Source organism: Sapajus apella, unplaced genomic scaffold (genome assembly GCF_009761245.1).
Source record: "Sapajus apella isolate SASKATOON/1434 unplaced genomic scaffold, GSC_monkey_1.0 scaffold48, whole genome shotgun sequence".
NCBI lineage: Eukaryota > Metazoa > Chordata > Mammalia > Primates > Cebidae > Sapajus > Sapajus apella.
Genome location: NW_022436988.1, coordinates 1,969,327 through 1,981,227, shown reverse-complemented (window position 1 = coordinate 1,981,227; position 11,901 = coordinate 1,969,327). Strand labels below are relative to the sequence as shown.

Sequence of the window (11,901 nt, the reverse complement as noted above, 5' to 3'; positions counted from 1 at the left end):
AGGGGAGGGAAGGGGAGGGAAGGGGAGGGAAGGGGAGGGAAGGGGAGGGAGGGAAGAGAAGGGAAGAGAGGGAGGAGAGGGAAGGGAACGGAAGAAGGGAATGGAAGGGAAGGAGGGAAGGGAGAAAGAATCACTACCACCCCACTTTGCAGATGAGGACACTGGGGTCCATGGAAGTGAGGTGGCTTGTCCAGGACACCAGCGAGCCCAGGCCCTGTCCCCGGGCAGAGGAGGAGGGTCCCACAGCCTCTTGGCCGCGGACTGATGCCTCCCTCAGGCCCACCAGCTCTTGGCCCTGGCGCCCTCAGACAAGCACGCCTGACACCTCTGCACTCCCAGAGCCTTCTCTGTGCCCTCCTCAGCACGGAGCCACCTGCTGCCTGGGCTCGCTGGCTGTCAGCTTGTAAGACAGACTAGGCTCTGACCCCAGATCCCCAGGGCCAGGCCGAGTGCCCTGGGCACCATGATACCTGTTATAACAATGCAGCACACATACATGCCCACATGTGTGCATGCATAAAAACACACAAAACATACATGCACACATCACATGCATGCAACCATATTGTGACCATGTGAACAGACACACTGTACACAGGCCACAACACAGGAAGATTCATGCCCACACGTGCACACATGCCTATGCATGCATACACACCCACACACGTGCACACAGATGCGTGCGTACATACCCACACACTCATGCATGCTCACATATGTGCACACACACGCACATGTGCATACACACGTGTGCATAGCCATACTTACACATGCATGCTCACACATGCACACACATGCATGCATACCCACACGTGCACACACACATGCACACATGCGCACACACATACCCTGGCACACACACAGGAATGCACACATGCACACACATCCCATTGCTCAGTCCCCACTACAGGCTTGCTCAGGTGGTATCGTCATCCATATTTTACAGGGTGAACACTGAGACTCTGGGATGCTACAGACACCCACAGCGTGGCCTGGCCCTGTTGGCTCCACTGCCCTGCTTGCCCCTCCACGAGCCACACAGGAGGCCTCACTTATCTCCTTAGGACCAGCCCATGCCAGCAGGCGGGGGGGCCTCTGTGGGGTCTGCTAGCCTGTCCTTCTCTTTAGTGCCCGCCTCTTCCCAGACGCGACAAGGGGCACCTGGGACCTCACTCAGCCTGGAAACTCATGCCAGGAAGATACAGTTGCACGTGGCTTTGTTTCTGAAACTTCTTGAAAGCCCATTCAATCCAGCCTCCCACGCTTCAACCCTCTGCTACCGCACACACTGCACGGCGCCCCCCAGGCTCTTCCAAGCCCAGCCTGGCCATGCAGTCCCTGGTCCTCTCCCAGGCCTCAGGAGAGTCGAAGCGAGAAGAACTGGAAGGTCACTTCAAAGCAGACCCCTCAACTCTGGTGACCCCTGCCAGTGCCCTGGCCCTCTGTGGTACTGCTGAGGCTGTGGGCAGCCCTGCCTCCTCTGCAGCTGGGCTGGACGATGCCTGTGGCTTCCCAACACCACTGTCCACGCAAGAAACCGGGGCCTCACCCACGGGGGGTAAAATGCACCAGAATCATCACCGCCCATGAATCCTCTGTCCACCAGCCTGTCCACTGGTGCTGAATCGGCCACCCCAGGACCCCCTGAGGGTGACTATTTCTTTGTGTTTGTTTTAGAGGTGGGGTCTCACTGTGTTGTCCAGGCGGGAATGCAGTGGTATGATCACAGCTCACTGCAGCTGTGAACTCCTCGCCTCAAGCAGTCCTCCCTACCCGGCCTCCTGCGTAGTGGGGGTTCTGGGGGTGTCAGACATGTCACCCAGCCCGGCTGGTGACTCTACTGCTCCTGCTGCGTCTCCTGGGCAGCACTCCGCCGTGAGGGAGGGCAGGGCCTTCACCCCCGCTTTTTTACACCAGCGTTCAAGACACTATCATTCCCATTTCTTGGTTTCACACTTAGCTCTTTTTCATTCCAGTGAGCTGTAGCGTGTTACTAGAGTTGTTTAGTTTGATTCTCAAATTGACCCCGCTTCGGTAAGAGGACATCTGGCGTACGCAGAATGATGGCTGTTAGAGCTGTCCACTCTGGGCGCCTTACGTGGCAAAAGGGACTTCCCAGGGATAGAGGTAAAGACCGGCGGTGGGGCCGTTGGCTCGGATCGCCAGGTGAGCCAGGGTCATCCCGAGGGTCTTTGGATGAGGGAGGCCGGACGGGAGGTGAGAGGAGAAGTGACTGTGGAAGCAGAGGCCGGGCCGTGAGGGCCGTGGTGTGGCTGCGAGGAGCTGAAACGGCCAAGGGTGGCCTCTCCCCAGAGCCTGGCCTTCACCGCGTTGACTGTAGCCAATGAAAGTGACTTTGGGCTGGGCCCAGCGGCTCACGCCTGTAATCTCAGCACTTTGGGCGGCCAAAGCGGGTGGATCACCTGAGGTCAGGAGTTCGAGACTAGCCTGGCCAACATGGTGAAACCCATGTCTACTAAAAATCCAAAAAATTAGCCAGGTGTGGCGGCATGTGCCTGTAACGCCAGCTACCCAGGAGGCTGAGGCAAGAGAATTGCTGGAACCTGGGTGGCGGAGGTTGCAGTGAGCCAAGATTGTGACATTGCCCACTAGCCCAGGCGACAGAGTGAGACTCCATCCCCCTCAACCTCCCCAAAAAAGAAAAAGTGAGTGACTTTCAATTTCTGACCTCCAGAACCTACAATAAACCACGAAATCTGTAGTCAGTGGCTACAGCGGCCACAGGAAGCTCACACGACGGCCCTTTCCAGCAAAGCCTCTGTGGCCTCTGCCCTGACCCCTGTACCTCCTGGGACACAGGACAGGCCCATCGAGGGGGGGTGCCACAGAAAGCTTGGTGGCCCAGCAGGTCCCCAGAGGGTCGGCATCAGTCCTCAAAGCCATGCTCAGAAGCAAATGGATCAGGCCTGGCACCAGCTGTCTCAAGGTGGGGGTGGCGAGGGCACATCAGGTGTCCACATGTGGCTGGACATTCGGCTCGTCTGCAGGGCAGGTCCGGGCTGACTTCCAGCACCCTGCCAGGCTAACCTTAGAGGCCTCTGGCACCAGTTTCTTTCTTTTTTTTTTTTTTTTTTGAAAGAGTCTCACTCTGTTACGCAGGCTGGAGTGCAGTGCCATGATCTCAGCTCACTGCAACCTCCACCTCCCCGGTTCAAGCAATTCTCCCACCTCAGCCACCCCAGTAGCTGGGATTACAGGTGCATGCCACCATCACTCCTGACTAATTTTTGTATTTTTAGTAGAGACGGGATTTCACTACGTTAGCCAGGCTGGTCTCGAACCCCTGACTGCAGGTGACCCACACGCCTTGGCCTCTAAAAGTGCTGGGATTACAGGTGCGAGCCACCATGCCCGACTCTCTTTCTTTTTTTGAGACAGGATCTTGCTGTCACCCAGGCTGGAGTGCAGTGGCGTAATCACGGCTCATGGTAGCCTCAACCTCCTGAGCTCAAATAATCCTCCCAATTTAGCCTCCCAAATAGCTGAGACCACAGGCTCGCGCCACCACACCCAGCTAATTTTTACATTTTTTTGGAGAGACAGGTCTCACTATGTTGTCCAGGCTGGTCTCAAACTCCTGGGTTCAAGCTCCTCCCGCCTCGGCCTCCAGTTTCAAAGTTCATGTCTATTTGACCATTGTCAGGCTCTGGAGCTTTGGTGCCACTGAGGCTGGGGAGGGAGGAGGCAGAGCCAGTCAGAGGGAGCTTGTGGAGAGGGGGAGGGGGAGGGGGGGGGGGGGGGGGGGGGGAAGGGGAGGAGGTACTTGTGGTGGAGACAGCCCCCCAGAAGGCAGGCTGCTGGCTTTGAGTTGGTCCCACCTTCCTGGGCGTGGCCCCTACCTGTGAGTCTCCCTGCTGTGAGGACCTGGCCCCACCCCCACCCCGGCAGCCAGCCTCCCTATCCCTGTCCCCCAAACCCCACTTGTAACCACCCCTTCCACGGAGGCGTGAACGCATGTCGGGCGACCCTCACCCCACCAGGTGGCACTCTCAGCCATTTTACACGTGAGGTGGAGAGGACAGGTGCAGGTCCAGGCAGTGTGGCCTCAGCCCAAAACACAGGCATGGTCCAGGATGGCGCTTGCTCAGGGCAGAGCTGGGGGATCCCAGTGCAGGGCAGCGTTGCTGGCACGCGGTCCTCCCTCAAAGGCCATGGGAGAGCCCCAAGAGTAGCCTGGCTGAGCCTGAGGGTGGCCTCACAGCCCAAGCCCCTGGCCACACCTGGTTCAGTGGCCCCCACCCCCACAACCTGCACTCAGCCCAGGTGGACACCAGCTCCGGCAGCCCCAGGTCCCAGACAGCCTGTGTGGGACCCTGGAGTCCCGGGACACGTCACCTGACCTGGCCCAGCTTCTACAGGGCTGTCCCCACAACTGGGTGCTCACTGTGGCACAGGGTGGCCCTGGTGAAGGCCAAGAGCTAGGAAATTTTCTGTGTTGGGTCCAAATGCACTTCCCCTAGACCCCATCCAGCTCTGCCTGGGGCCACGCAACCCTGCCTCCCACGTTCATGCAGCCTGCGTCCACACAGCCCCTACCTCCCACGTCCACGCAGTGCCTGCCTCCTGTGTCCACGCAGGCCCCGCCTCCCACGTCCACGCAGCGCCTGCCTCCTGTGTCCACACAGCCCCTACCTCCCACGTCCACAAAGGCCCCGCCTCCTGTATCCATGTAGCGCCCCCCACGATGTCCCTCGCTCCATTGTCCACGCAGCCCCGCCCCCATCCTCACGTCCACACAGCGCCTGCCTCCCACATCCATGCGGCTCCCACCTCCTGTGTCCACACCACAGGGTAAGGCGAGGCCTTCACTCTCTCCACCTATACCGCCTCTTCCAGAAGCTTGGCCCTGCCTGCCCTGGGCTCCAGGCTCTGCTCACCCGTCAGACGTCCCTGCCATACCCCGTGGGTGCAGGTGTGACCCCCACATGCTGCTCATTCTGAGGCTCTCCGCCACTCCCACCCACCAGCAGGTGCATCCAGAGTGAGCACCAGTACCAAGGTGGCCCCCTGAGTGCTTCCTCCATCCAAGCTGCCCTCCTGCCGGGGTGGCCAACACATAAGGTGTGGGGTGGTCGGGGACCCCGCCCTGCTCGACCCCTCAGGAAGGCTCCTACCAGGCTGGCTGCCTGCACTCCTCCAGCGGCTCGGGGCTCACTCCCCTCCCACCCTCGCCGTGGCACAGGGTGCCCCTTCCTCCACCTTCTATGACGTCGACAGCCAGGGGCTCCTGCACAGACCCCGCCTGGCCCACGCCCCCACAATGCCCCCAAATCACACAAACAAACGGACCATGATCAGCAGAGCTGCAGATGGGAGCCTGGAGCTCCCAGGTAAAGGCCCCTTGTCCCCGCCCCCACACTGCCCTCCACATAGGTCTGTGCTGGCCGGTGTTCACACCTGGGGCAAGGTAGCTGAGACCCCGGTGAGAGGGTGGCCCTATTGTCCTGGAGGAGCAGGCCTGTGGGTGGCCAAGAGGACAAAGTGAACCCCGGATACGTCCCCAGGCAGGGCAGGGAGGCTGGGCAGAGGGCGGGGCGGGAGGCTGGGTGGGGGGCCTGGAGGAGCCCACGGGGCTCCCCTGAGAGCCATCCATCCACTCTCAGTGCCACACTTCATTATGTGTCCAGTGTAGCCTTCATGTTGTTAAAGCTTCTGTCATCAAATCCACACCGGAGAGTGTGTGCAGAGTCTGGAAGGCCCCTCGCTCCGGTGAATCACAAGCTACAAAAATCCAGCGTGCGCACTGAAGATGCTGCCTTAGACGGAGCTCCCAGTCCAACGTGCTCATAGAGCCGATACCTTAGACGAGGCTCCCAGGCGAAAGAAGCCAACACATTTCAGAAAAAGAAAGCACAGACAGGAAATTTGCCTTTCCAGGGATTAACAGGTCAAAAGCAACAAGAATTAGAACCTGGGCCTCGGGTCGGGCCGGGCCATGCGGAGGATTCCATGCTCCATGAAGAGCCTGACTGAGGGCCAGACCCAGCGGCTCGCGCCTGTAATCCCAGCACTTCGGGAGGCCAAAGTGGGCGGATTACTCGGGGTCAGGAGTTCAAGACCAGCGTGGACAACATGGTGAAGCTCTGCCCCTACGACAAACACAAAAGTTAGCCGGTGGGTAGTGGCAGGCGCCTGTAATCCCAGCTACGCAGAAGGCTGAGGCAGGAGAATCGCTTGAACCCCTGAGGTGGAAGGTGCCTCTGTACTCTGGCCTGGGCTGTCAATAGATTCAGACTCCAAAACAACAAAAAACCTGACTGTGTAACTTCAGATTGATTACATGGTTCTAAGTTAGGTCACAGCGTCTTGAAAGAAAGCAGGTATTAGATTTCTGAATGGAGAGGGATTTTTGAGCTAAAGCAATGGAAGGATCAGGAAGGAAAATATCTCAGGCTTTGGCGCCATAAAAGCGTGTGTTGGATAAAAGCCCTCAGATGATAGATGCACAGCGAACCGGAAAACGAATTACAGAAGAGATGGCAAAGAGCGGTCCCGACTCCGCAGAGCACGTCAGCAAAAATCACTAATAAAGACCCCAAACGTGAACAAGGCCGGCGCGGTGGCTCACGCCTACAATCCCAGCACTTTGGGAGGCTGAGGAGGGCGAACCACGAGGTCAGGAGTCCGAGACCAGCCTGGCCAACATGGTGAAACCTTGTCTCTACTAAAAATACAAAAATTAGCCGGGTGTGGTGTTGCACACCTGTAGCCCCAGCTACTCGGGAGGCCGAGGCAGGAGAATCACTTGAACCCAGGAGGCGGAGGTTGTGGTGAGCAGAGTTGGCACCACTGCACTCCAGCCTGGTGACAGAGTAAGACTCCGTCACACACAAAAAAATTAGCTGGACATGGTGGTATGTGCCTGTAATCACAGCTACTTGGGAGGCTGAGGTAGGAGAATGGCCTGAACTCAGGAGATGGAGGCTGCAGGGAGCCGAGATCACGCCATTGTACTCCAGCCTGGGTGACAGTGTGAGACTCCATCTAAAAAAAAAAATTAGCTGGGCATGGTGGCACACACCTGTGGTCCCAGCTACTCAGGAGGCTCAGGTGGGAGGATCCCTTGAGCCCAGGAGGCAGAGGTTGCAGTGAGCCGAGACTGAGCCACTGCACTGCAGCCTGGGTGACAGAGCGAGACTGTATCTCAAAAGCAAACACACAGACAAGTAAACTACGTGAAGTCGGCTCACAAATGAGGAAGTGTAAATTGCCCAACCCCCAACCCCGCAGGACACCGTGACTCACACCTATAATCCCAGCACTTTGTGAGGCTGAGGCGGGTGGATCACTTGAGGTCAGGAGTTTGAGACCAGCCTGTCCAACGTGGTGAAACCTCGTCTCTACTCAAAATACAAAAATTAGCCGGGCATGATGGCACACACCTGTAATCCCAGCTACTCAGGAGGCTGAGGCAGAAGAATTGCTTGAACCCGGGGGGCGAAAGTCGCAGCGAGCTGCCGAGATGGCGCCACCACACTCCAGCCTGGGCAACCGAGCAACATCGCCATCTAAAAACAAACGAGCAACAACAAGAAACCAAACTGACCAATGCACAAGATGTTCAGCCTTGATCATAAAGAAATGCAAAATGATAACACGTCCCGCTTCCAGACAGTGGGAGTTTTTAGAAGCCAGTGAACCAGAACCAGCACGGCCCCGGCAGTCTGGAGGGTGTTAGGTCGGAACAGCCTGGGACCTGACTTCTCTCCAGCCAGGTGATTCCACGTCTGGGAACTCAAACTAACAAAATAACCTAGAGGGCACACACATCCAGAATAAAAATAAATTAAGGAATGAGAAAACGCCACAGACGGAAAAAGATGTGCACAAAGATGTTCATTGCAGCGGTGGTTATAAGAGTAAAAAACAGCAAAAATATTCAACAGTGAAAGAATGATGAAATAAAAACAATGGTATATCTGCAAAAGAAGCCATAAAAAGTGAATTTTAAAATATGTTTTAGGCCGGGCGAGGTGGCTCACACCTGTAATCCCAGGAGGCCAAGACTGGCAGATTCGTTGAGATCAGGAGTTTGAGACCAGCCTGGCCAACATGGCGAAACCCTGTTTAAAAATAAAAATTAAAAAAAAAAAAACATAGTGCCGGGCGCGGTGGCTCAAGCCTGTAATCCCAGCACTTTGGGAGGCAGAGGTGGGCAGATCACAAGGTCAAGAGATCGAGACCAACCTGGCCAACATGGTGAAACCCCGTCTCTACTAAAAATACAAAAAATTAGCTGGGTGTGGTGGGGTGCGCCTGTAGTCCCAGCTACTCTGGAGGCTGAGGCAGGAGAATTGCTTGAACCCAGGAGGCAGAGGTTGCAGCGAGCCGAGATCGCGCCATTGCACTCCAGCCCGGCGCCTGGCAACACAACAAGACTCTGTCTCAAAAAAAAAAAATAAACAGCTAGGCATAGTGGCACACGCCTATGGTCCCAGCTACTCAGGAGGCTGAGGTGGGAGGCTCGCTTAAGCCCGGGTGTGGAGGTTGCAGTGCACTGAGACGGCACCACTGCACTTGAGCCTGGGGGACAGAGCCCCTGTCTCAAAGAAAAGAAGGTGTTTTAAAGCAACGGGGAGACATCAACGATGCTACGCGAAGGAAGAGCGGCAGGATGTGCGTGACACCCAGGACCAGGGCGTGAGGGAAGCGTGTTTCCGCGACGGAGGGCCTGGTGTGGAGAGAGATACGTGCGTAAACATATCTGATGAGCTTTAGCATCTCATAGACAGATGTTCGAATTAACAAAATCATACACCGTAAACTTGATGTGCCATTTGTTCTCCTTGTTCGTACCTCAGTAAGGGTAGAAACAGAAAGCTGGACATAGAGCTATTTACAAATCCTGATCACAACTTTGCCAAAAAAAACAGAAGCTGGGAGAAAATAGCCCGAAGCGCGCGGTGGTTTTCCTGGGAGGCGGAAATCGGTTGGTTGCATTCTGCACTTTCACATTTTCTACAATAAGCGTTCGCTGCGTTTAGCATCAGATGACGTATAATTTTATCTGATTATCACTCAGACCCGATCCCATCACTGCTGTCTTTAGAGGCCCGCGCTGTGCACAGAACGGCCTCCTGCTGGGGTCTCCGTCCACTCTCCGCCGACCCGCCATGCTCAGCCTCCCACTTGCTCATCCGTCCTGACATGTGGTCCCAGCACCCTGGCCCCTTGCAAAGCGCTTGCCTGGTGTGGCCCTGGGAGGAGCCGGCGCCAGTCCACAGGGAGCCCTCCCTGCCCGAGACCTCAGCCCCGGCCAGCTAGCAGGGAACGTCGCCGGACCAGTTCCAGCCGCCAGGGCAGCTGTCTGGACTCAAAGCCACATGTGGCTCCGGGACCAGATACCTAGGGATGAGCCTCGGGGGTCCCTCAATGGAAGGCACTGGATACAGTGTGGGAGGAGACACCAGCACCCTGAGGCGCCTGCGGTGTACCTGGGGCAGGGGAGTGGAGGAGCACACAGACACGCACACACACCCACACAAATGCACACTCACACATGCACACACACCCACACAAATGCACACTCACAATGCACACACACTCAGGCACACACAAACACACAAGCACTCTCACACTCATGCACACACACAAATGCACTCACACTCAAACACACACAAATGCACACTCACACACACACAAATGCACAAACACACACAAATGCACTCACTCTCATGCACACACACACTCACACACATGCACTCTCACACTCACGCACACTCACAAATGCACTCTCATGCACACACACTCACACGCACACACTTACAAATGCACTCACTCTCACGCGCACACACACTCACAAATGCACTCACACTCTTGCGCGCACACACACACGCTCACTCATGGACACATTTGCACACGCACGCCCTTGCCCATGTCCACAGTCCTGCTCTGAGCCAGCGGGGCCCACCCCAGTGTGCAAGGAGCAGAAGACCCTTCTAGTAAGGAGGACGTCGGGATGCTTGGGAACAGCCCCCAGCAGGGAGGCCCTCGAGCTGTCCCCAGGTGAGGGAGACACGGAGACGGGGGGGTCGAGGTGCCTTGGCTGGGCCAGTGATGGGGCAGCGATCCAGGCTCTGTCCTGGGTGCACCCTGGCCAGGCTCTGGGTTGAACGGCCCCTTGCTGGTGAGCAGAAGGGACAGCCGCCCTGAGAGACACATTCCAGGGCTGGGGCAGCCCGGCCGGCCTCCTCCACCTTCTGGGCACCCCCGTTGTCCGCAGTCCACCCGTCCCAGGCTGGACCCTCCTCCCCCGAGCTGGCAGATTCCCTTCCCTGACCCCAACATGTCCCCCACTGCCACAGCCTCCAGTCCCATCACCAGGCCCAGTGGCAACACCCACACCCGATGCCTCCACTGGGCTACCCTGGAGCTTCCTGACCACACACGCTCCCCATGTGGTCCTGTCCCCCCCGCTCTCCCCAGCCCTGTAGGAAACCAACCCCTTCCCCCACCCTCTCACCCCAGCCTCTGATCCCTTGTCTTCTGCCCTCATCCTCCAGCCCCTCACAAGCCTCCAACCTCCACCCCAAGGCACCAGCCCAGGACGACCCCACACACGCCTCCAGGGGGTCTGCGGTATCACCCGCCACGGCCATTCCTGACCCAGATCACAGCCACTTCTAAAAGCACTGCCCATGATGCCCCCAGCCCACGCTGGGCTTGGCTCCCACAGCCACAGGCTCACCACAGCCCTGGGTGCCTGGCCTGTGCCCCTCATGCCTGTCCATGCCCTCTGCTTCTCCAGGGTCCCCTTGGAGGCACGGCCCGAGGCACTCACAGGGTACTCAGGAACCCGTGCTGGAAGAGCAGCCACCCCCACCAGTTTCAAAATGCCCTGTGCCTCAGTTTCCCTGGTCTACCTAGAGGGCCATGTCCCTCAGTAGCTTGAGCCCCTGAGAAAGGTGAGCAGCTGACCCGTGAGGAGGACCGTGATGTTTTAAATGGGAAATAACAAGTGAGTCCTCACGCTGCTGTAGGACCTCAGGGACCAGCCCGGCACCTCCCAGGGGACAACACATGCTCCAGGGATAGGCAGGATCCAGGCAGGCAAATCCGCAGACACAGAAAGCAGCGGCAGGGCTTGCTTCTGAGCTCATGAGAATGTTCTGGAACCAGCAGCAGTGACGGCCTGCACACCACGGTGAATGCTCTACAGGCCCCTAAGCTGCTGCTGTAAGACATTTTGCGTGATGAATTATACCTCAATACGCAGACCAAGTCTTGCTCTGTCACCAGGCGCCAGGCTGGAGTGCAGTGACACGATCTCGGCTCACTGCAACCTCCACCTCCTGGGTTCAAGCAGTTCTTCTGCCTTAGCCTCCCGAGTAGCTGGGATTACAGGCTTGGGCTACCAAGCCCGGCTAATTTTTTGTATTTTAATAGAGACATAGTTTCACCATATTGGCCAAGATGGTCTTGATCTCTTGACCTTGTGATCAACCCACCTCGGCCTCCCAAGGTGCTGGGATTACAGGCGGGAGCCACCGTGCCTGGCCCAATACATTTTTTTTAAGTGAGCAGTTTGATATCCGTGTGTCAGTGCTGGGTGGGGACAGGCTCCCCTCCTCGTAGGACTCCCCCATCCTAGAATTCCCCCCATCTTAGGACTCCCCCCATCTTAGGATTCCCCCATCCTAGGACTTCCCAATCCTAGAGCTCCCCCATCCTAGAGCTCCCCCAACCTAGAGCTCTCCCGTCCTAGGGCTCCCCCGTCCTAGGGCTCCCCCGTCCTAGGGCTCCCCCGTCCTAGGGCTCCCCCGTCCTAGGGCTCCCCCTTCCTAGGGCTCCCCCTTCCTAGGGCTCCCCCGTCCTAGGGCTCCCCCATCCTAGGACTCCCCCCATCCTAGGACTCCCCCCATCCTAGGACTCCCCCCATCC

The 11,901-nt window shown here is 57.5% G+C and overlaps 1 protein-coding gene and 1 pseudogene across 7 annotated transcripts in view; both read right to left on the bottom strand.

Annotated features, from left to right (window-relative positions):
- AATK (apoptosis associated tyrosine kinase) overlaps window positions 1-11,901 on the bottom strand; it is a 43,878-nt gene that overhangs the window by 19,085 nt on the left and 12,892 nt on the right. The window contains exon 1 of one of the 7 annotated variants that reach the window (XM_032241393.1): window positions 3,572-3,692. The exons of the other annotated variants lie outside the window; for them this stretch is intronic. The gene's annotated coding sequence lies outside the window, so the exon portion shown is untranslated. Of the gene's footprint in view, window positions 1-3,571; window positions 3,693-11,901 lie in introns of those variants that run through there. 7 annotated transcript variants of the gene reach the window in all.
- Window positions 3,773-5,927, bottom strand: LOC116525526 (annotated as a pseudogene).